Source organism: Aythya fuligula, chromosome 3, assembly GCF_009819795.1.
Source record: "Aythya fuligula isolate bAytFul2 chromosome 3, bAytFul2.pri, whole genome shotgun sequence".
In the NCBI taxonomy this organism is placed as follows: domain Eukaryota; kingdom Metazoa; phylum Chordata; class Aves; order Anseriformes; family Anatidae; genus Aythya; species Aythya fuligula.
In genome coordinates, this window is record NC_045561.1 from 110,237,770 (window position 1) to 110,262,509 (window position 24,740).

Below are 24,740 nucleotides of genomic sequence, written 5' to 3' on the forward strand. Positions count from 1 at the left end.
TACACAATTGTATAGATGATAAATGAAAATCCTCTCAGATTTGTGAAATGATCATTATATATATATTGCAAATGAATAATGAAATAAAATTTTCCCACCCACATGCATATGATCTATTTCTGATGAGTTGAAAATTACTCATTTCAATTATTCTTTTCATTTTTTTTTTTTTTCTGTAACAGATTATTACTGGGATTTGGATGCATTTAGCAAGAACCAATAATGTATCTTAATGTGTATTTGTTGTTGTTGTTGTTTTGTTTTTTGTTAACAAAGGAAATAAAAAGAGAGCTAGGATTTTTAATGTCTTTTGGTCTTTGAAATAAAATTACTAAATACATACTAATGTCTGGTATCCACCGAAACAGGATTTCACAGGTATTCAAGTGAAGACATGTAAAGCATGCTGATATTACACTTCTGAACTACTATTCTAGTTCTATTTCATCTTTTTTTTTTTTTTTTTTTGATGTTTTCCTTTTCCTTTCCTTTCCTTTCCTTTCCTTTCCTTTCCTTTCCTTTCCTTTCCTTTCCTTTCCTTTCCTTTCCTTTCCTTTCCTTTCCTTTCCTTTCCTTTCCTTTCCTTTCCTTTCCGGGTTGGGGGGAGAGAGGGGAGTGTCAATGTTCACAAGGCGAAGGGTTATTTTCAGGATTCACGCTGGACTTTGAACTGGATAGTGATGCCTGTTCTAGTTTGGTCACAGTTGCCTGTGCTGCATTTTGTTTAAAGGATGCCAGTGAGTAGCAGTTAGGGTGACTACCTCCTTGTCTTGTTTAGTCTGGAGCTCTTTGGATCTGTCTGATTCTCCTCTAAAGAGTGAAAAAATTATGATAGACTTATTCTCTGAATAAGTTTCACCTAAATGAAATCCAGGAAGTAGCCAGACTGAGAGTAAAATAGGACCTGCTCTTTCTGAAAGCAATGGAGAAATGAAGATGGCTTCACATCATTCATTCAAAGCTATCTCATGCAAAAGAATTGAGTTTTCTAATTTCATAATTATGATCTATTTTTTATTCCAGTAAAATGTAGCAGTGGAAATTCAAGGCCTTTCAGGTGATTTTCGAATGATTTCTTCAAGGAAATAATTCATACAGAAACCCCTTAGACATCAGCACGTGCTGGGTGCCACCAGTTGCACACTTTTGATTCCCAAGCATCATGAAGGAATAGTCCATGAATGTTATTAGGATTGTCTTCATGTTGAAAGAAAAAAATAAAAAAAATAAAAAATAAAATAAAGAAAAAAAAGATATTTATTACATTTAAGTTAGACACAAAGAAAAATAATTCTAATGATGAAGAGAGTTCAAAACAGGAACAGATTGTCTGAGAATTTTGTGAAGTTACTGGAGGTCTTCAAGAGACAGCTTGGCAGCCAAAAGGCAGGAATGACACAGACAAATTTGATCCTGCCATAGGGGGACATGATAGGTTAGGGTATAGGATAGTTCTATAAACATGATGACAGCCCGAATGTATTATAACCATCCTACAGACTAATAATAGTAGGCAATTACAGGCACTTAGTAAAAATTCAGACATTCACTTTCAAGACAGTTAGTAAAAAATTAAACATCCTGTTCTGAAACCTTCAGCTAAAATGCAACAGAAAGTGGGATGAGCAGAGATGAGAGTCAGATCAGAGCTGGTCCCTCTGCCTCAAGATTCTATGCTAGAACACACTGATCATTCCCCCACAGAGCCCATCTCACTGCTAACGAATGTGTTCACTCAAAATCAGGAATACATTATTTATATTAAATAATTACGCTCTTATAAAAGACAGGGATTTCATATGAACAGAAGCATACCATAAAAGGTGTCATAGTATGGCTGTGAGAAATGACTACTTAGTTACTGGCTTTACTATAAAAAGCATTTGTTTTTTTTTTTAATCATCAACAAGCAGTAACTTTCTCATTTCAGGTTGTCTCTGTTAGGCATTTTCAAGGATTTGCATGTCTGATTCTTCCCTCTTCAGCAAAAAAGTTATTACAGTGTTTCAGTGAAAAAAAAAAAAAAAAAGAAAAAGGAAAAAAAAAAAACTAACCACCACCAACAACAAAAACCCAACTACTTAGATTTAATATGAAAGCTTGAAGAGAGCAACTTAGGTGATCCTACAAATACTACCACCTTTATTTGTCCTGAGTTGTATCTTCCCTGACGAGTAGATCTGCTCATAGTCCTTGTGATTATCATTAGGACAGACTAAAAGTAGAATAAAGTGCTGATTGTGGTGCTAAACTTGGCTTTTCTTGCTATTCTCCTACCTGCTTGTTTTAGTTTTCATACTGCTAAAGACAATTACTCTGCAATATTTAATTCAAAAGTTCAAAACTGAATCTATTGCAGGATGTTTTATTGTATTTCTCATTTCATTAATCTTTCTCTATCATCTATTTACTGGATGTGAATTGTAAGAAGCACTGTGCCACATTTGTGTGCTTCAGAAAAACAGTTTGCATGTGCAGACAGCATATGGCAAATGTATAAATGGTTATGAATAAATCATGAATCATCACAATTATTAATAACTGATAAAGTCTTGAAAAAAGCCTTTAGCTGAGCAAAGTGAAAGAAGAAGAGAGTGCAAAATGCCTTGGAGAAATGTGTCTTCACTTAAGAAGTGAGCACTCCCACAGCCTTGAACACTGGATTTGGCAGGAGACTGTGTGGAGCCAGCTATCAAAATGGTTTTAGCAGTGATGACTTTAACAGAGGGTATGTTCTTCTGGAATCTAATGATAGAGGAGATGGTGAGAGGAAGACAGGGGGGCAGATTGCTCAGGGGATTTGTAATGGGAACATCAAGATAACACTTGCCAATTTAATTGCGCTTTTCATCATATGATCTCAGAGTGCTTTTGTCATAGATTCATCGCTTTTATGGCCAGAAGGGACCATTAGATCATCCCTTCTGACCTCCTGTTTAATTCAGAATTTCATTTTAAAGAACCCAATATCTTGAATGCTTTGGAAACATTATGAATTTAATCCTGTAACTCTTACCCATGTTGAGAATAAATTACATAGGATAGAAGTCCTAATTTAAATGGAATAGGATTTCTGTGTTACTACTGCAAACTGAAAGAGGTATAGAATTAAATCCAGAACAATTTAGAATGGAAATGAACCGTCAGAATATAACCATGGGCAAAGACATTACTGTTGGAGGGTCTTCTGGAATGCATCTTTGTGTTTTCCTCTCTTTCTCTCTTCACAAACTTCCAACTCTTACACTAAGATTTACCTACATACTTAAGCATCTAATATCTGAAAGAACTGGGTCTTCTCTACTACATATGGTTGGGGAAACCATTCTACTTTTCCATTCTTTTATGGACTTGTGAGAACCCAGAGAACCTACTCAGTTAGGAGAAAGAATAAGTATTGAAGTTACTTCCTAGGAAGAAAAAAAAACATTAGTGTGGATCTGGCACAGATATATCATAGAATCATTAAGGTTGGAAAATACCTCCAAGAGCATCTGGTCCAACCACCCCCTACCACCATCAGGGGGATGAGGTGCTGGTGAGCAGCCCCACAGAGAGGGATTTGGGAGTTTTGGTTGATAGCAAGCTGAATATTAGCCAACAGTGTGCCCTGGCAAACAGGAAGGTCTACCGTATCCTGGGGTGCATCAAACACAGCATTGCTAGTCAGTTGAGGGAAGTGATTGTCCCACTCTACTCTGCGCTGGTGTGGCCTCACCTCGAGTACTGTGTGCAGTTCTGGGCACCACAGTACAAAAAGGACACAAAACTATTGGAGAGTGTCCAGAGAAAGGCCACAAAGATGGTGAAGGGCCCAGAGGGGAAGACATATGAGGGCTGGCTGAGGTCACTTGGCCTGTCCATCCCGGAAAGTGGAGGATGAGAAGGGACCTCATCATGGTCTACAGCTCCCTCACAAGCAGGAGTGGAGGGGCAGGTGCTGTTCTGTCCTCTCTGGTGACCAGCGACAGGACCCAAGGGCATGGAGTCAAGCTGTGATAGGGGAGGTTCAGGATGGATGTCAGGAAAAGGTTCTTCACTAAGAGGGTGGTTGTGCACTGGAACAGACTCCCCAGGAACATAGTTATGGTACCAAGCCTGTCAGTTTAAGAAGTATTTGCTCTTAGTCATATAGTCTGAATTTTTGGGTAGAGGTGTGTGGAGCCAGGAGCTGGACTTGAGAATCCTTATGGATCCCTTCCAACTTGGGATATTCTATGATTCTATACTATGTCACCCAGCAAACCATGTCCCTAAGCACCAAGTCCAACCTTTCCTTAAACACCATCAAGGACGGTGACTTCACCACCTCCCTGGGCAACCTGCCCCAATGCCCAACCACCCTTTCTGAGAAAAATTGTCTCCTAATTTCAAACCTAAACTCCCCTGGTACAATTTGAGGCCATTCCCCCTAGTCCTATCACTAGTAATCTGCAAGAAGAGGCTGACCTCCAGCTCCCCACAACTTCTTTCAGGTAGTTGTAGAGAGCAAGAAGTTCTCCCCTGAGCCTCCTCTTCTCCACACTAAACAATGCATTCCCCCAGCTGCTCCTCCCAAGGCTTGTGTTCCAGACACTTCACCAGCTTTGCAGCTCCACTCTGGACATGCTCCAAGGCCTTGATGTCCTTGTTGTAGTGAGGGACCCAAAACTGAACACAGTAGTGGAGGTGTGGCCTCACCAGAACAGAGCACAGAGGGACAATCACCTCCCTGGCCCTGCTGTCTACACTATTCCTGATACAAGCCAGGATGCTGTTGGCCGTCCCAGCCACCTGGGCACACTGCCAGCTCATGTTCAGTTGAGCATCCACCAGCAGCCCCAGATCCTTTTTCTTTGCACAGCTTCCCAGCCACTCTGCCCCAAACCTGTAACGCTGCATGGGCTTCTTGTGGCCAAAGTGCAGGACCCTGAACTTAGCCATGTTGAATCGCATTCCATTGGCTTCTGCCATTGATCCAAACTTTCCAGGTCCCTATGCAGGGCCTTCAAATGTAAACCATTATGAAGTAGGACTGAAGTTAGTATGAAATCACTCCCGGAGTAACATGACCCATGGCGTCCTGGGCACTCACCAACCACAGCCACCTTCCAGGGCCATAAGCACCCCCAGGAAACCTCATTGGGACATGGGCACCCTGCCACCATGTGGTCTCTCCTCCTGGCGCATGGGCGCCTGTAGGCCACCTCACAGCTCTTCTCTCCCAACCCAGTTTCCTCATTCCTTTCCAGGTGTGTTCTCTAAAACCTGCAAGCAGCGGCCTTTGCTTGCCCCACTGCCTCCTGTGTGGCCACTGCCCCAAGCCCCTTGGTACCAAAAGGACACAAGTTCCTCTACAGATGTTCTTTATTTATCTGGTAGAAGTGGTCTGCTACCAGAAGAAATTTTTGAGTCCCCCACCCAGCTCTGCTGCACACACATGCTCCTGCTGTCCTCTGTTGAGGAATGAAGCAGTCATGTCCTTTGGGATGCCAGCAGGCCTCAGCAGTGCATTTGCGAGGGCGCAAAAGGAGACTCTCCTTGGAGGTCCTCATCTGATGGATGCCAAGTCCCCGCTGGCTTTTTTGCTGGCTGGGCAACCCACCAGCGGACGGCTGGCATTGTCAGTGATGCGCATGCAAGGAGGTGATGATCAGGGCGATGTTGGCATCCATATGACAGAAGAGGGTGGAGTCAGTGGAGGTGCCTTCACCACAGGACCCTTCAGAGGGCTGAGACGTTTCCTACTACACTGGCTGGCTGTCAATCTGAAGAGAACTGACTGTCAGATAGGTGAAAATGCTGTGCAGGAATTATTAGACAGGCACTTCCTTCCACCTGCCCCTTTTCCTGATGCGATGCCTATCTTCACATGGGCCTTGGAGGTCTTAAGTCCAAGGCCTACCCCAACAGGTCATGGGCATTCCCTGGCTACTGCTATCTTACAGAGACATGGGCGGCCACTGGGACATGGGCCCCTTCTCCTGGGACATGGACTCCCACAGGGCAACCCACAGCCATGGGTGCCTGTTCTCTCCTAGCTCCTCTCCCCCATTCTCTTGGAGCATCAGCTTCCCCAGACCCATAGACAGCAGCACTCACTTGCCACACTGTCTTTCCTATCGCCAGTCCACAGGATGCACACTCTAGATGAAGTTGCTAGGGGAACACGAGGGGGGTCTTCTTTTCTTTCTCATGTCTTGTGCCTTCTTCTTCGGCTGCAGGCGCCCAAGCTCTTGCAGGTGGAGCTGGTAGAGATGCTTCAGGCACCTCACAATGAAGGCAGCGTTGGCCTCCATCTGGCAGAGCAAAGCGTAATCATCTACAGCATCCTTTCCCCAGCAGTCTGTCCCCATGGAAGCTGAGGCTGACTGGCCCGTTGCCTAGAAGCGACAAGCGAAGCAGCACAGTGAAAAGCATGGATGAGGGCTCAGAGGGTAGAGAATTGTCCTGCTGTGCTCGGCTTCCTCTGGAGCATCCAGCCTCAAAGGCCTGCTCTGAGCAGTAAGTGGGACTCACACCACCACCTGCAGGCCCTGGGCCATGCCAGGGGTTCCCAGCAGCTGTCAGTGCTGTGGCTGGGTGAGTCTCTGGGGAAGAGGCAGAGGGCCTTTCAGGGCCTGCTAGGGCTTCCTTATACCTGCTGGGTTGTGTTCTTTCCTGGTAAGCCTTTGTGGCCAAGGTCTTTGTACTTCCCTGCTCCCTGCAGGCTGGCTCTTTCCTGCACTCTGCGTCTCCATCACTCACCTGTCTGCGGCATCTCTTTACTTTTCTCCAGAGGCCATGGGCAAGCAGCATCATGCTGAGAAAGCAGATAGCCTCCCATTTGCTGCATAGGATCCAGACTCTCCTGCCCTGGTCAAGGTAGTCCCAAAAGTGGCCCAAGGGGTAGGGCAGGGCAGAGGGCTGGTGCTCTGTGCCGACAGGCTGTTGTTTCAGGCCCTCTGCAGGGACCACCGTGCTCAGCCTGAGCCGGATCCAGCTGGGGCAGCTGGAAAGGCCTAGGCTGCAGGGCCAGTTGGGGACCTGGTGTTTTGTGCCAAGGCTCCTGCTGACCCTGACCCTCTCCCAGCAGCGGTGGCTGCAAAAGCCAATGCTACCTAGGATGAATGAAGCCAGGGCCAGAGCAATGGCCAGGAGGAGAGTCTGGGTAAGCTTCATCCTGTTATCTCCTAAGGAACAATACCAATAGTGGAGATGGCTGTCACACTGAGCAAAGCTCCAGCAGTGACCACCAGCAGTAGCAGCTGTGACAAGTCGCAGCCTGATGTTATGCCTGGCCCTGTCAGGTCACAGGGCCTGTCAATGGGAGACCAGCAGGCAACAAAGGCCGCAGTGAGGCTGGGGAGGACGCAGCAGGCAGTCTTCAAAGTCTGCTGCTAACTCTGCAGTCTGCTTGGGGGGATTGCCTGCCCAACAAGACAGTGGGCCTGAGCCCTCTGTTTTGGGCCATTTCCTGAATTTCTCAGTGAGAAAAAGCCACTGCCAGACCACATCCAAACTGGGCAGCCATGGCATGATTCTCCTCAAGACCCTCTTGGGGGCAAAGTGGAAGCTCCCATTAAGAGAAAAGCCCCAAATCATAGAATCATTAAGGTTGGAAAAGACCTCCAAGATAATCTGGTCTAACCACCTCCCTACCACCAATGGAGGATCATCAGGGGGATCATCTGAGGGATGAAATGCTGGTGAGCATCGCTGCAGAGAGGGATCTGGGGGTTTTGATTGATACCAAATTGATTATGAGCCAGCAGTGCACCCTGGCAGCTAGGAGGGCCAACCGTTTCCTGGGGTGCATCAAGCATGGCATTGCTAGCCAGTATAGGGAAGTGATCATCCTGCTCTACTCTACAATGGTGCATCCTCACCTTGAGCCTCTCCCTTCTCTTCCTCTCCAGATCTTTCAAATCAAGAGCTAACACACTATTTCCAATGATACCATACCCTACACTACAGCTAGTACTTGCTTCTATTGCTGTTTCCCAGAGATTAACAACTTGGATGCAGAACCAAGTTAACACAGCTTTATGCATTTTGGAGGAGACTTAATTCCTATCTGACCAGTTTGGAGCATGATCAGATCACATCTGTCTGTATCTACTCATGTAAACAGACATTTATATTCATCCACCTCTGTGTTTCTTTTTGAGAGGCACACACTAGTCAACAAGGACTAGAGAGTATATTCATCTAATGACATACATGAGGTGACTAAATCCAGATGCTGTTCAACTAAGGCAAAAATATTCACTTGATGCTGCTGAAATGGTGCAAACAGATGGTAAAATTTATCTTTTGGTGACTCATGTATCATGGGAAAAGAATATATACGAATCTCTTTCTTTCTGACCAGACATGTTGCAATCCATCACCAACAATCAATAACTATATTATTTGATTTTATTTTTTTTTCTGTATAACAACATCTCAGCTCTCAGAAAATATTCTAAGGTAGTATCACTAACTTGTATTGTTCCAGATAACTGATTTTGAGAGCTATTCCAACCGCAGAAAGGATCCCTATAGCAGCAAAATGAGAGGGGCAAATAACCAAGCTCTCAGATGGCTTAATTTGGCATATTTAGTCCATCCTACTTTTAGATCATTAACATCCATAATTCACAGAGCACATTATATATATAAGGCATGCTAAACTGGCAATAATCACTGACAGTTGGCTTATTTGTGATTACATCATGGTGAAAATGATTAATATGATTTTTCCATTGCTACAGATGGAACAAATGGCAAAAACTTTGGTTTCCATCCTGATAAATATGGGCATAACAATATAGTCATTTTCCTATTTTTTTTTAATGACAAAACTATAATATTTTCTGAAAAAAAAAATGAGAGTAGTGTTTCTTGAGGCCATTCCATTAGCTTTTTCTCCTGATTGAATCAGATATAATGCTGTATACAAAGGTTTTTACACAGAATTTGGAAACTTACATGCCAGAACCTTAAGAGATGTAAATGTTGTAATTGGATCCATTATTACCGAAAACTTGTCTTTTGACCTATCTTAATGAGAAACATCATGCTTTTATACAAATCAGGAGCCTGCGCTTGCATATATTAGGAATATGTATATATATATACGGTAAAATATAACAGAGTAATGATTAGCAGGTTGAATTTCAGACAGTGGGTGTTTTTAGTAGCATTTCTGAGGTGTCTATACTGAGATGGATACTGTTAAATGTAATTATCAATGATGAAGATGACGGGTTGAAATTTACTGTCAGCAAGTTCAAGGATGACACCAGGTGGGGGGTAGATACTCAAGTCGTGAAAGTTATGACATCTCAACAGGTTAGAAAAATGAGTTGAGAGAAATCTCATGAAGGTTAACATGGGCAAAGAGAGACTCCTGTGATTGGGATGAAATAACCCTATGCACCAGAGCAGATGCTAGCCTCAGCAAGGGGACCTGGAGTCTGTCCCAGTGGACAAGAAGTACACCTATACAGAGATCCACCTCGCACTGAGGTGCATTAGCCAGCAGATGGAAGATGGAGGGGAGTGATATCTGGAACCTGTGAGATTGCACCAGAGAGCACTATAAGCTGTTTTGTCTTCCTCCCTCCCTGCATGATAGATGCTGTTTGACTGGAAAAATACTGTGGAGGGCCACCAAAGTGATAAAGGGGATGCATGAGGAGGGGATGAGAGAACTGGCTTTGTTTGCTCCTAGGAACAGAAGCCTAAATGGAATTTTATTGTTATCTACCATTTCCTAATGACTGGTTGTACAGAAGATGCATCAGAAGTTCCTGTATATATTTTTTCTATAGTGTACAGGAAAAGAACAAGAGAGAACACAAACTGGAGAAAAAAAAATATGTGATTAAATGTAAATATTCTTCACCTTGCATGTGATTAAACACCAGTACTGTTTGCCCAGAGAGGTTGTTGCATCTTTGTCCTTTTAGGCATTAAAAACTCGACTGGATAAAGGTGCAAACAACCTAAAATAACCTTAATGTTATCCCTATTTTGAGCAGGAGGCTAGATAAGTTAACTTCTCCAGATCTTTTTCAACCTGTTTTGTTCTATAAATCAATAATATTTCCTACTAGAAAAAATATGAAAATATATTAAATATTTTTAAAAGAGATTACGGTGATGATGGCTGTATTCCAAAGAGTTCCTCTCAAGTAAAATTCAGTGTTATTTGGGATTACAAATATTTTTAACTGCTATTTATTAATCCAATATTAATGGTGATATACTTTATTTAATCTATTCCTTTTTTTTTTTTTTTTTATACTAGCTTGTATTTTTCGGAACTCCTTTGAAGTATGAACATATTTAAAATATCTCTTTCAATGCCTCTAACATAATGAAATCTTGACCCTGTTAAATAAAGAGAAAATACACTATTATGTGTTTACTGGTTTCAACATATATATATGTGTGGTTTGTGGCAAAGAATCTGTACATGGTCCATGAACAGAAGCTGTGTTTTGTGTTGTTTTTGTTTTTTTTTTTTTTTTTCATGTACTCAATAGGATAAATAGCATGAAGATGATTAAAGAGCATAAAAGATTCCATATGGACTTCAGTAGAGCGAAACTCATCTAATGTGTTATTTTATGAACATATAAAGGGACAGACTGCCCTTGGGTAATTCATTCTTCCACTGAGTTGGTGCAGGAATCTGAGTGACATTTCAGGGCATACTCTGAAATCTGGCACTGTAATGTCTCAGTTTTTTCAGCATATAAAGTGCAGGGGGCAGGCCACTATTTACTATACAGTCCCCAAACAGGAATAAAAATAATAATAAAATAAATAAATAAATAATATTATTAATAATAATAATAATTAATAATAATAATAATAATGTTAGTAACAAGGCTTTGATTTCTGTAAAAAACTTTAAGATCAACTTTTTATTTCATAAACAGAGAGATAGTTCTAATCCCACATATCTTATGTAAATGCTCATAGATATGTGGATTTATGGTTAGAATCATCAAATCGCAAAATATCCTGAGATGTAAGGGACCCACTAGGATTATCAAGTCCAGCTCTTGACTTTTCACACCACCACCACCACCCAAAAATTGGACCATATGCCTGTGTGTGTTGTCCAGATACTGCTTGAACTCCAGCACGCTTGGTGCCATGACCACTGCCCTGGGTAGCCTGTCCCAGTGCCTGACCACTTTTTCAGTGAAGAACCTTTTCCTAACACCCAGTCTGACCCTCCCTTCTCCCAGCTCCATACTGTTCCCTCAGGTTCTGTCACTGTCCCCAGAGAGCTCAGCGCCTGCCCCTCCGCTCCCCTTGTGTTGAAGCTGCAGGCTGCCACAAGGCCTCCCCTCGGTTTCCTCTTCTCTGGGTTGAACAAACCAAGGGACCTCAGCCTCTCCTCATACATCTTCCCCTCCAGACCCTTCACCATCTTAGTTGCCCTCTTTTGTATGCTCTTTAATAGTTTCATGTCTTTCTTATATTATGATATCCAAAACTGCACATGGTGCTCCAGCTGAGGCTGCACCAATGCAGAGAAGACCAGGACAATCACTTCCCTCGACTGATTAACAATGCCATGATGGATGCACCCCAGAATGCAGTTGACCCTCCTGGCTGCCAGAACACACTATTGACTCATATTCAACTCGCTGTCAACCAGAACCCCCAAATCCCTTTCTGCAAGGCTGCTCTCCAGCCTCTCATCCCCCTCATTAAATACAAATAAATTACCACTGTCCCATCAGATCGGTGGCAATAGATGATTACAAGCATGTTCTTAACCCAATCCAGTGGTGAAGCAAAATACACTGTTTTTTATTTCTGTACACTTAACTTTGCACTGCCGTGGACTAAGAATTTTCATATTGTCAGCTATCACAGCCTCTGTTGACAGGCAGTAAGACATTATTCTGCAGTATTTCAAAAATTTCCTGTCATATCCCTGTATTCTGACTACACAATACAAATCTGGTGTATGAGCCCTGTTTTAGTTGATACCTCCCGACAGCTTTCATGGCTGATGGCCTAACTCAGAAATTCTGATTCCATATATATAGATGTATATACACACATATATATACATATATATACACATATACATATATATGAACAAAAGTAATATATAATATATATAAATATATATTAATTAATATATTTTCATATATTAATTTACAAATAAAGGGAACAAAAAACAGCCACCAAAATGGTGTCTAATTATTCCAAGTTATTTACCATTGCATTATGTTGTGGATTAACCCCAGCAGGCACCTAAATCTCACATGGTGGCTTGCTCACTCTCCCCAGGTTGGATGAGGAAGACAATTGGAAAGGTAAAAGTGTGAGAACTGATCAGTTGAGATGCAGAAAATTCACTAGGTAAAGCAAAAGCTGCATTCACAAGAAAAACAAAACAAGGAGTTCATTCACTGCTTCCTATCAACAGCCAAGTGCTCAGCCACTTCCAGGAGAGCGGGGCTCATCACCTGTAACAGTTTATTGGGAAGGCAAATGCCATCACTCCAAATGTCTCCCACTTCTTTCTTCTTTACCCCAGCTTCTATTGCTGAGCACAATGCCACATGGTGTGGGACATCCCTTTGGCTGGTCTAGGCCAGCTGTCCTGGCTGTGTCCCCTCCCAGCTCCTGGTGTACCCCCAGCCTCCTCACTGGTTGCACAAGAAGCAGAAAAAATCCTTGGCTCTGTGTAAGGGCTGCTCATCAATAACTGAAAATATTGGGGTGTTATCTCCCTTATGTTCATTAAAAATCCCAAACACAGCATTGTGTGAGCCTCTACAAAGAAAACTAACTTTATCACAGCCCAAACTATAACAAGTAAATTACCTGTGACATGCTGCTCTGATTTCTCATGGCATCAATTAGGTAATACTATATGGGAAAAAAAGGACAATTTAAGAGGAAAAGCCCTGTAAACTTATTTGTGTTACATTAGAGGTAAGGCTGCTATGCATTCAAATTAATTAGCCAAAGACCAGTAATGTTGTAAAGCTCCTCATTTTTCCTGAATTCAGAAAAACTATCACCAACATTTTAACCTTTGAACTGAACATATGGTCACAGACGTCAAGGACACTACCTGTGCTTGGATTTACCTTATAGCAGAAACATTTTCCTAATGAAATTTCCTTACAGTCTAATGCAAACGGATACCCAAACATATGTTCTCATTATGCAGTACTTTGTTTCCCACATAATTTCCTTACCTTTGAGAGAATAACACCTCTCTTACCTGAGTGAGATTTTTCATTAAAATAATGAGCTATATAACACCTTGAATGGTGCAATTAACCAAAGATCACAGAATACTTTATAAATCAGAATTTCAACTCCCCACAAACAAGAGTTTTTATTACCATTATCCCCATTTTCCTGAGGCATGGATTGAAGCAGACTAGAGTTCACACAAGTTCCTACTTGATAAAGCTCTATGCAAACCTTTCCCTGATGAGGCTCCAGTAGAGAATCACTCTCTTCACTGGCTACATATAGTTCCCTGGTGTCTTATCTAGAAAGAAGTTTTATCCACTGCATACTAATGTAACACCTATGCCAGGCACCTTTAATAGGCAATTTGGATATTTACTGGTGACTCTAGTCCAGATGTTGTCCACGGGCCTTGAGTGGCACAGGTGAGCAAGTGCCTACAAGCATTACATACATGACACGCACCTCTGAGATATCCCAATCTCCTTTTAAGGAACAGTCCCCTTTCCTGGGTATTGTAGTGCAGATCCATGATCTAATCCACAAATTTTTTTTGACTTCAGGTGGTAAGAGAATCCAGCTGAAAAAATAAATCTTTTGTACTTCTTCTAGAGTACTTGACAACCAGACTGATTTATCTCATACATATTTATTAATTTTAAGAGCGTTTTGGAAGACATTTGACATTTCATTTAACATACTTGTATTATTAGCCTTGAATGCTTATTTGCAACATTAAAAATCACTGCTAATTGTTACAGGGGCATAATTAAGATTATGCCAAAGTCATCCTACATATGAAGTCAGACTGTGTATAAATGTCAATGTGAGGAATATGTCAATATGTATGTAAATATGCATATGCCTCTAAAATATGTATGCACGCGTATATTTTTATTATCTATCATGCAGTCTTGATTTTTTCTATTTTAAGTAATATTCTGGAACTCTGCATCCCACAACAATAACCACTTGAATTTGCATGGGCATATATCAAGAGACTGAATTCTGGAACAGGTTTCATTTCACAGATCTTAAGATATCTAGAGAAAAGAGCTGTATCTGAGCTAGTTTTTTAGACTCCCTTTGAAATCAGTAGAGACAAAGCAACATCTTCAGGATAAAAAATCTTCATTATGTCAATGCATTATTTAAATTAATCTTCAATTAAATATACCTGCTTCCTTGGACAACTCTCCCTTTACATGAAGTCTACGCAACTTGTTGGAAAAAATACATAAATTCTTTGCATATGACAAAGTCCTCTTTTGGACTTTAATATAACTCTAGTTTTCAGTCCTACTGAATTATGATTTTCCAGATTTGTAAACATACCTTCAATGGCAATAGACTTCAAAATTAATCAAAGAATTATTATTATCTCTCATAAAATAGTTTTTCAAAAGAGTGTGCCTATTGGTATGAAAAGTCACTGTGAAGGTTTCTAGTCAAAACAAGAGAAAGAAGAAGTGAGATAAAATATAAATAGGTAGAAAATGAGATGGGGAAAAAAAAAAAAAAATGACTGAAATGAGTAAATATATATATATATATATATATAAAATAGGTAAACAAATAATGTCAACACTCCAGAAAGAAGAATGTCTGGATTTGAGTTCTGAGCAAAAGACAGTTGTTTCTGGCTCTTTATACTGTCATCATAAAGGACTGTAAAATGCTTGAGTTTCCTAATGTTGACATGATAATAATAATAATGATTTTTCACTCAAATGTAGGATGCTTTCCCTTAACCCCTCTCTCACTTTTTGAGGATTTGAACTCTTTGAGGATTTTTAAACAAAGCATTTATTTTGTGACTCTTATAGTTTTAAACAGAAAAACAAGTAAAATGTAAGAAAAGAGAAACATCCTGCATCTTCTACAAACTAAAAACTAAAAAGCATTTACACTTGGAAAGCCATCCTGTAACATCATTATCCACTCAGCTACTTTCACTGGCATATAACAAGAAAAAAATGAAACAGTTTTGTGTTGATGTCACTATCCTGTCTTTTTGCAGATAGCTAGTGCTATCCTAAATAGATGTATGTGCTTGAAAGATTAGTCCTGTTTTTATATGCATATCAACATCATTGCACAGCTCCAAGCCTAGTTAATTTTTATTTAAAATGAAGAAGCATAATGAAGACTATGTGCTGGAAATGTCATAAGGAACTGCTTGTGTATATTACCCACTTTCAATTTCTATGATTTATGTGATGGAAATCAAAAGCATTCTGTGAAAAGTGAAGCCCCAGATTAGAAACATATGAAGCTGAATACTTTGGCATCCTTTTGCAAAGGACTTTGGCATCTGAGTTGCTCTGGGAAATGGTTTGATTTTACTGTTATGAAGGTGAAAGCAAAATAGCTTTCCTTACATTTATGCTTTGATTTATTGTAGCATCCTCACTTACATTGTTCTGATCTTGTTCTGATGTTGAGATAACAATGGAAATCTAGTAACTTTAACTTTAGCACACAATGCTATTTCATTTATTAGGAAAATATATTTTTTAAGTAAATATAGATTATGTAGTGTATCCATAATCAGAATACTCCTCTGCATCTGATTAAGCTCCAAAAAGCCACATAATATTGGGATACAAAGGTCAGCTTTGTCAGTCTGCTTAGGAATCCTGTTACATGCACTAAGGAGGTAAAAGATCTATAGGTAGTTGCTGTAAATCTACTTCTTTGAGAAAAAGATATACTCTTGGAAACCTGATATTAAGAAATGTGTTTCATAGTGATCTAGCCTATGAAGCTAGATCATTATGAAGGTAGACATGACTCTTAGGATCAGGGAGACTGACCACCCTTAATTACAGAATTATTTCCTGGAATCTGAACAGTGGGTGATTGTGCAGGCACTTGTTACTAGAAATTCAGATATTTATGGATACTTTCTGGTAAAATTATAGACATAGAAGAAAAAGCTAACCTCAGTGTTTACCTCTTTCTAATGAAGACTCAAGTTGGTGGTGATGCCCATTTAAGACCACAAAGAAACAATCTACCTTTATACAATTCATCAAACAGATATCAGTCATGAGAAATGGAATATTCATGGAAGAAGGAAGGAAGGAAGAAGGAAGGAAGGAAGGAAGGAAGGAAGGAAGGAAGGAAGGAAGGAAGGAAGGAAGGAAGGAAGGAAGGAAGGAAGGAAGGAAGGAAGGAAGGAAGGAAGGAGATAAAGAGCCACAGAAATTCAAAAGAAGAAAACCAACAAATATTTACCAGAGTAAATCAAACACCAGAAGAAAGGAACAGGAGAAGTTAATCCCACATCCTTTTAAGCCAAAAGTCTTTTGCAGGTTGCCTATGTAGAGGGCAGGCTTTAGTAAACAAGAGGTTTTAGATTCATCATTGGGGTTATTGAATGAAAGTCCAAGGCTTGTATCAGACAGGAAATCAGATTAGTTGAACCTTTCTGAGCTCAAAAATATTTGAAAGCTGTCCAAGGAGAACCATCTATCAGATGAACTGAAATGGGCAGATTTCATAGGAAGATCAATAACACTTAATGTAATAAAAAGATGTATGGAAGTTGAATCAAATTTGCTTAGGAAAACATGCATCTGACATTTCAGCATTTATTTCACTAAATGTAGGAAGATTGCTTCACAGTAAGGCTTTTTATTATTATTTAATATCAGAGGCAACACAGTCTCCGCTAGTATAACACAGCACAGCTCCATGGAAATCAACAGAGTTATACTGATTTATAGCAACTGACGATATCATCCAGTACTTTTACATTAATAAGCTTAGGAAAGCTATTTCTTCACAAATAGGAAAGCTAATTGTCTGACCTTTCAGCCTCATCCCTTTTTATAGTTTTCTTGGGGATTTATGAAGAAGATTTATGAGAAACAACCTGTCTCAGGACAGGGTTAGCTGAACCTCTGTACCACTTAGGTTTCTCTGAGCATGACTACATTATCCAACAGGGCATGATGAAGGAGCAGCTGAAGTGCCTTAGTTACTGAAGTCCTTGTATTTCATTTTACAGCCATGAGACAGCTTAGAAGCTGAACCTCAGCATCTGGTGTACAGGTGGGGCCTGGGAGCAGAGGGGGCACCATCTTTGGTCTTTCTTGTCAGTGTGGAAACCACAATTCTTAGACATGGTCATGCTCTTCTTTTTACCCGTTTTTCATGTTATGGCCAGACTGAATGAGTTCGTATGTAGTTATGTTTTGTTCCATTCACATACGTCAGCTAGTAGGTTTGACCAACTTCTTCCCTAAAACTTTACTAACATACATTAGAGAACACAGATTTTAAAACAACGATACATTTCATATTTTATCTTTCCATCCATGCATGCATACATGCATCCATCTTGCAATCACTCACAGTTAATCTTATTTATTCGAATGAGATAAATTATCTTCTCAAGTTTCTGCGGCAGAGTTAAATCAATCTGCATTCCTTTAGCTAGGTCATATCCTGCTGTATCTTTGGATCTTTCAGTCTGGTTCCCTTTTATTCATGCTACCTTGCATTCTCCCCATGAGAGTGGCCTAGAGCCATTAAGACTGTTATCTCTAGTATTGCCTCGTAATGACCCTTAAGTGTAAATTGTTAGGCACCAATTAGAAAGGCCTCCTCCCTCTTTCTCTAAGTGGGTAGGCTCTATTAACTTGACAAATCCTCAAGTTGAAATATCTATTGGGTACAGATTAAAGTTGTTCAGGAGTTTTTTGTTTTGTTTTGTTTTTTCTTCCCAGAAGAAGCTGATTCAGCAAGACCAAAACGCTTATTAGGAATAAACTTTTGAAAAATGAGTGAAATCCAGCCAGAGCTTGATGAAACTGCTCGCTTTTCTGCCGATGCATTCAGTGAGAAAACCTTATTTGCTTTACCATATGCACCAATACAGGAATCACGCTATGAGTATCCCTGGAAAATCTTACTGCTTTACTAACATGGAGTTGAGAAATTTGAATTTTTTAGATCATCTTTTTCAGTCTTATGAAGTGTGTATTGATGAGTTCAGTGATTTTAGACCTCTCCTCTTAATAGATATATATATATGTGTCCACCAATTTGTTGTTCTATTAAACACTGGCCACTCAGATTTTCCCTGCTGTCTGTCATACAAAAAACTACAAACTACTAGGAGCCACAAATGATATGAGAATCTTTATTTTCAGTTTCAACACTGTTTATTTTTAAACATTTCATTATCATAGTAAAGATTTTCTTAAAACTGCATTGAATTCTTTTTTTTTTTTTTTTTTTTTCTTTTGATGAAATAAGTACTTCAGTCTCTCCAGATCTTGGAATTTTCTGAGATCAGGAATTACAAGTTTTTATTTCAGTTCTAGTATTACATTGCTGATAGGGGACTTGGAACAATCCTCAATAATTATCAAAGAACACTCCTATCTTTATTATACATCTCAGACAAATCTTATGAAAAATAATTCTGTGACGCTGTTGTAGAGTATTATCTGCTTTGTGCCCATGACATACAGATAGAAGAAAAATTTCTATCCATCATAGTTGCATCTGTTTGCATCAAATATGGATCTTTTTATGCAAATAAGATTCCCCACTGCTTCTATTACAACTTTCTGCTAGAAACCAGTACCTGTAAATTTTCTTTTCCTCAATGTGTTGGGGATTTCATTTCTATTGATGACAAATGCTATTACACAGTAAGGGATTATAGGAATTGATTTAGAACAAAAAATACGACAAGGATTATATATGCAAATAGGAGAAGAAAGGCCAAAAGGGTAGTTTAGGATGTAAGAAATAATGGAATAAAAAGCAGAAGTAAGAACATACCTACAATAAATGGATAACATTTCTGATAGTGACAATTAGGCTGTATTACAGACATCAACCAAAAGTGAATATACTTAGTATCTGAATCATCTTAGACATTAATGCAAGATTTTGGGGGAAATAAATAAATAAATAAATAAATGTACATATATATAATCCCACATAGCACGTGAAGAGTACTAAAACACCTGAGAAAATAGAAATATTGCGTGCAGATGAGACTCATCCTTCCTACAGAATTTTGTTAGAGGATATTTTGGTGTTCCAACTATGGTTTTACACTAAATGTGTACAAGTAATAAAATATATAGAAAAGTCACTGTCTTAAAAAAAAAAAAAAAAAGAAAAGAAAAAAAAGCCACTCTCACAGCTAAAGCCAAAGCTGGAAGTATAGAGTGCAACTCTCTGATGTTTATTCTTTTGGTTATGTTTTGAATTCTTGCTTTTCGTGAGTTTTCGTGAGAATTCTTGAACTTTCCATGGACTGCTAGTGGATGAATGTCTCACCAAAGATGATCAACTAATCAACCAGTAGTCAGAGAAAAACAGAAGAACACACAAGAAAAAAAAAAAAAAAAAAAAAAAAAAAAAGAAATCTTGTTTTTCTACCTTCATACACACAGTAAGCATTTTTAATAAATAAATTGTTATAAGTACTAAAATGGGGGCTGACCTGCTAGAGAGCAGCTCTGCAGAGAGACCTGTGAGTCCTGGTGGACAGCAGGCTGACCATGAGACAGCAATGTGCCCTTGTGGCCAAGAAGGCCAAGGGTATACTGGGCTGCATTCGCAAGAGTGTTTCCAACAGGCCGAGGGAGGTGATCTTGCCCCTCTACTCAGCTCTTGTGAGGCAATATCTGGAGTATTATGTCCATTTCTGGGCTCCCCAGCAAAAGGGGAGCTACTGGAGCTACATGGAGCTACTGGAGCAAGTCCAGAGGAGGGGTACAAAGATGATTAGGGGACTGAAGCACCTGTTGTTAGGACAGGCTGAGAGAACTGGACCTGCTTAGCCTGGAAAAGAGAAGACTGAGGGGAGCCCTTATCAAAGTGTATAAATACCTGAGGGGAGGGTGTCGAGAGGATGAAGCCAGTCTCTTTTCAGTTGTGCCCAGCGACGGGACGAGAGGCAATGGGCACAAACTGAAGTACAGGAGATTCCAGCTGAATTTAAGGGGGCACTTCTTTACTGTGAAGGTGACAGAGCACATGAACAGGTTGCCCAGAGAGGTTGTGGAGTCTCCTTCTCTGGAGATATTCAAAACCCACATGGATGCCATCCTGCACAACATGCTCTAGGTGATCCTGCTTGGCAGGGGGTTTGGACTAAATGATCTTCAGAGGTCCCCAGCCTCAGCCATTCTGTGATTCTATAACTCTGTGAAAAGGTTGCAAAAAAGGTTTGCAGAGAATTGTATTGGTGATTATTAAAGAAGCTTATGTTTCTCTTGCAAGGTGCCACATTAGTTGAGGAAACTTCTTAGAAATAATATTGTACATTCCTTCCCCAAAACTCAATAGTATTTTTCCTTTGTTATTTTTCCTGTGTTTCCTTGTTTTCTACCTGCCTGTGTTACATATTCCATCAAAAGTGAGAGAGAAGTTGTTCAGTTCTTCCAAGAAGAGTGGTCATACATCTTCCTTATAGATGTACAAGATTAGGTAATAAAAATCAATTCAAATGTTTCCAAAGTAATAAAATAGCCATTGGTTGAATTTTCACCTGACAGCAGAAAAGTATAACATATAGCACTGTGTAACACAAACCGCTATGTTTTATAGCAGGGATACAGAGTTGTTTTTCACAGAAACTAACTCCTTTCAGAGATAATTACCCTGTTTATTTACTAATCATCACTCCAAATACAAAGCTATGTCTGTTCAAAACATAGAATTTTCACAAGTAATAAAGTGCTGGTAATTTCAGAAGGAAATTTTGTATCATTCTCTATATTTAGAAATCATTAAGCAAATCATTTGTCAAATTGCATGTAATACATTTACTTTTATTGATGTTGATCTTTCACAATATTGGGAGAGAGAAGTAATAAAGATAAAATCTGTGAAAGATGCCAAATGGAGAACATTTATTTCTATTTTTCCTAATTAAACAAGCTTTGTAAGTAAATAGTCCTAAACTTTATTGCGACCTCTCCTTAGTCAAGATGAATATACTTATAAGAACTGCCATAATAATCTTATTTAATACTCTCTCTGGGCCTGTTACATAAAACTTTAATGAATAATTTGTCAACAGTAGACATAAATCTCCTTGCTGATGCATATCTTAATTTTTTCATAATTTCCAGGTCAAAGTCTGTTATGCTTAATGCAAAAAAACCTGAGCAATATTAAAGATACTATGTTCAGACAGGTTTATTACACACAGATATATCCACTCACAATGGATGTTTCTCATTGTTAGCAAAGATATATATATTTCCAATAGTAGATTCAAATTGCACATTTTCTTTCATTATCCAGCTGCATTATAAGATTTCATGGGCTCCATTTAATTTATTGCAGCTTCTTGTTATGCAAAGAGAGCATCTACTTAAAAAAAAATCTACATATCAGATTGTATAGAGACTTCATACTGGGAGAGAGATTATTAAAATTTGATTTATGTTTCTGAATCTGAAGTAAATCATCTGATTGTGAAAGAGTTTCTAAAAGAAGCTAATTTCACTTGCTTGTTTTAGGCATATTGTAATTTAAATTAAAGGTAAGTTTTCTTGTATTTTGTGACTTTGCAAGGCCATTTCACAAGTTTCCTTTGTGTTGTTTCCAATCTTTGTGTCAATGTAATAATTTTGTTTATTTCTTGTTCACATTCCTTTTTAATCTTTTTTCTTTTTTTCTTTTTTTCTTTTTTTTCCCTTTCTTTTAAATAGACTGAAATTAACAGTCCTCCTTCTATTTTAGGTTATTTTACTGATGTTTTTGCACCAATTAATTTTTCTCAGAAAAGTTTTCAATTAAACCCCTGGTGATAGGAGGTGGAATTCTCCAACCCTAACCTGGAAATTCCACCTCCCAATCACTGGGGGGTTAATTGAAGGTTTTTGTGTGGAAAGAATTGATTGGTGTATAACCAATCAGCAAAATATTATAAGACTGCAAGGAATATGGTTAACCTTGGACTATTTAAGGAGTATTACTTTATTTGAAAGAAAAAAGAAAAACGTAAGAAACATACAAAATGGGTCAGCATATTGAAAAAAGATTTCATTAGTGAGATCCAAGACAAATTCTCATTTGCCTTTTAACACAACACCTTCCTGAAATGGCACTTTAATTTCAACGAGGTATTGTGTGTTGTATGCTTTCATTTCTTGTGGGATAAGCTATGTGAAAAGGACAGCACTCTTCTAAGTCCTTCCACAGTGTTAATTGTCAAATTGGCTTCTTTGTTGTTGATCTATAGATCTACCTTGCTTAAAAGCAGTGAAGGTTCTGTTTAAAGACTTGTACAGTTCCAGCTAGCATGCATGAAATTTCAAGAAAACTTGCTTACATGAAATTTCAAGAAAATAGATAGTCACTGCTCTGAAGAAATTTGATTGTTTTATTGGGTAGAATACAAAATACAATAAAGTTTCAAGAAATGGAAAAGATGCAGATTTTGTTCTGAATAAAACAGGATTCATCAAACCCCTGGAGATGGAGCTCCAGAATTATTGAAATATACTCTATTAAAAGTAAAAGAGCATTTATTCTCAATCAATAGCAAATCCTAGTAAATCAAATCCTGGTCTGAATGGGTTTCATAGATCACATTGCAAACTCAGGGTATTCATCTGCCATTCTTTGCAGGTCTGCTACTTTAGTTTAATGCATTGATCAGCTAATGTAATATGAATTTAAAAAAGGGAAATAATACTTGGTATTCTTGAGGTTTGATAGCTAACCAAAAATCAGGTTTGCTTATTCTGATCTACTAGGCACACCCTAAGAAGTCTTTTTCTGCTTTTCAGCCATTTTTGAAAACAAAACAAAACAAAACAAAAATAAACAAACAAACAAAAAATATATGGCAGGAATGAGGGTGGTGCCTTTTTTTTTTTTTTTTCTTCAGGTTTTATGACTATTTTGCTTGCATTAAATATATAAACAGCTTAGGATTCTTCACCGTCAACTGAACGAATTAGCAATGGATAGTATATATACTTCTTGCTTGCTCCAAGGTTTTCATTCCTGTCTGCACAGAGGGACCAGTTAATGGGAGGAATAGAAATACATTTTTCCATAATACACCACAGTCAAATGACTAATGTGTTTATTCATCATATAGATTTTAAAACTTGTGGGATGACAACCTCATCTATGCTGCTATTCAAAAGGAAAGCACTATTGCTAACACATCATCCCTATGAGGAAACTGATCAGCTGACCATTTCCTATGAGGAAACTCTGACCATCACTTACTTTCCAGTTTCATGAAAAACTAACAAACCTGAGTTAGGTGTTCCCAAAAACAAGACTCAGGGTTTCTAGTACCTTTTGTGGTGTTTCCTAATGCTACATATTTCCTAGTGCTCGGCAGGGTAGGTATTGTTGATCTCAATAAAGACACCAAACTGCCTCCCATCTACATATAGAAAGACCTTAAGAAATGTGCATTAATCTGATGAATTCCCCCCCTGGAGTTGAGCATGTAAGGGTTGTAGTGCTGGTTATAATTTCATCCAGCAAGTTTTTTTTATCAGCTGAATGGGCAAATAAATATTTTTTCATATAGTATTTCTGCTAACTTATATCACCAATTTATTTATTTATCTTTTGTTTGTGGTAGTGGTGGTGTTTTTTCCTACGTGAGACTGCTTCATTATCAAATTGCTTTGAGAAGCACATCCCACATATATTGTTTAAGTCATGCTATGAGAATAACCAGACCTGATGCTAAGACTGGGAGGTTTTAGAGGCATAAAACAGCTGCAAAATGCGAAGTTTAGCAAAGATCTTGAAAGCTAGCAATATACAACCACCTTTTTGTTGAGGCACTAAAACATTATTGGAGAGATTTTCTGACTCACCGTTATAAACAGATGTATTTGGTTTTTTGACTTAGAAAAACCCTGGTAGATGACAACTTGATAATCTCGCAGCTATGCAATAAAGTACGGGAATTTATATCACCTCAGAAGTGATAATTGATTGATAGTTCACTAAATATATTTCAGTAACACCAGTTAGAATATTATTCTATAAAACACATGAGGAAACAATGATTTATTAGTATCCTCAAATCAATAGAAGTAATCATATTTCTTAAAATGCTTCAGAAGTTATCCAGGGTATACAGTTCATTAAACGGGCTTATCAAAACAACCCCTGATATATATAGACAATAAAGTACATTCAATAAATATTTAACCATCCATCTCCCTTTATCATTCAATGAGAACAGGATGACAAACTCTCATTTTCCTCCTAAGAAATCCCAGAACCAGATACTTCAAAGAAGGAAGGAAAAATTGTGTAAAGACATTTGTCAAAATGATCATTAGCTTGCATGACAAAAGAAATTCACATCCTGGCTTTGAAGACATGCATCATAACTTCTGAAAAGTTGAATAAAATACACTGGCATTTCATGTATTTGCTGATGTGAATGTAATAGATCTGATTCTTTAATTTACTTGGATTTCTTTCTCCACACATATTAAAGAGTGTGTTACAAGCTAAAAGCATCATTAATAAAGTTATTTCTAATCAATTGAGTCCAGTTATGACATTACTCCTTTGAT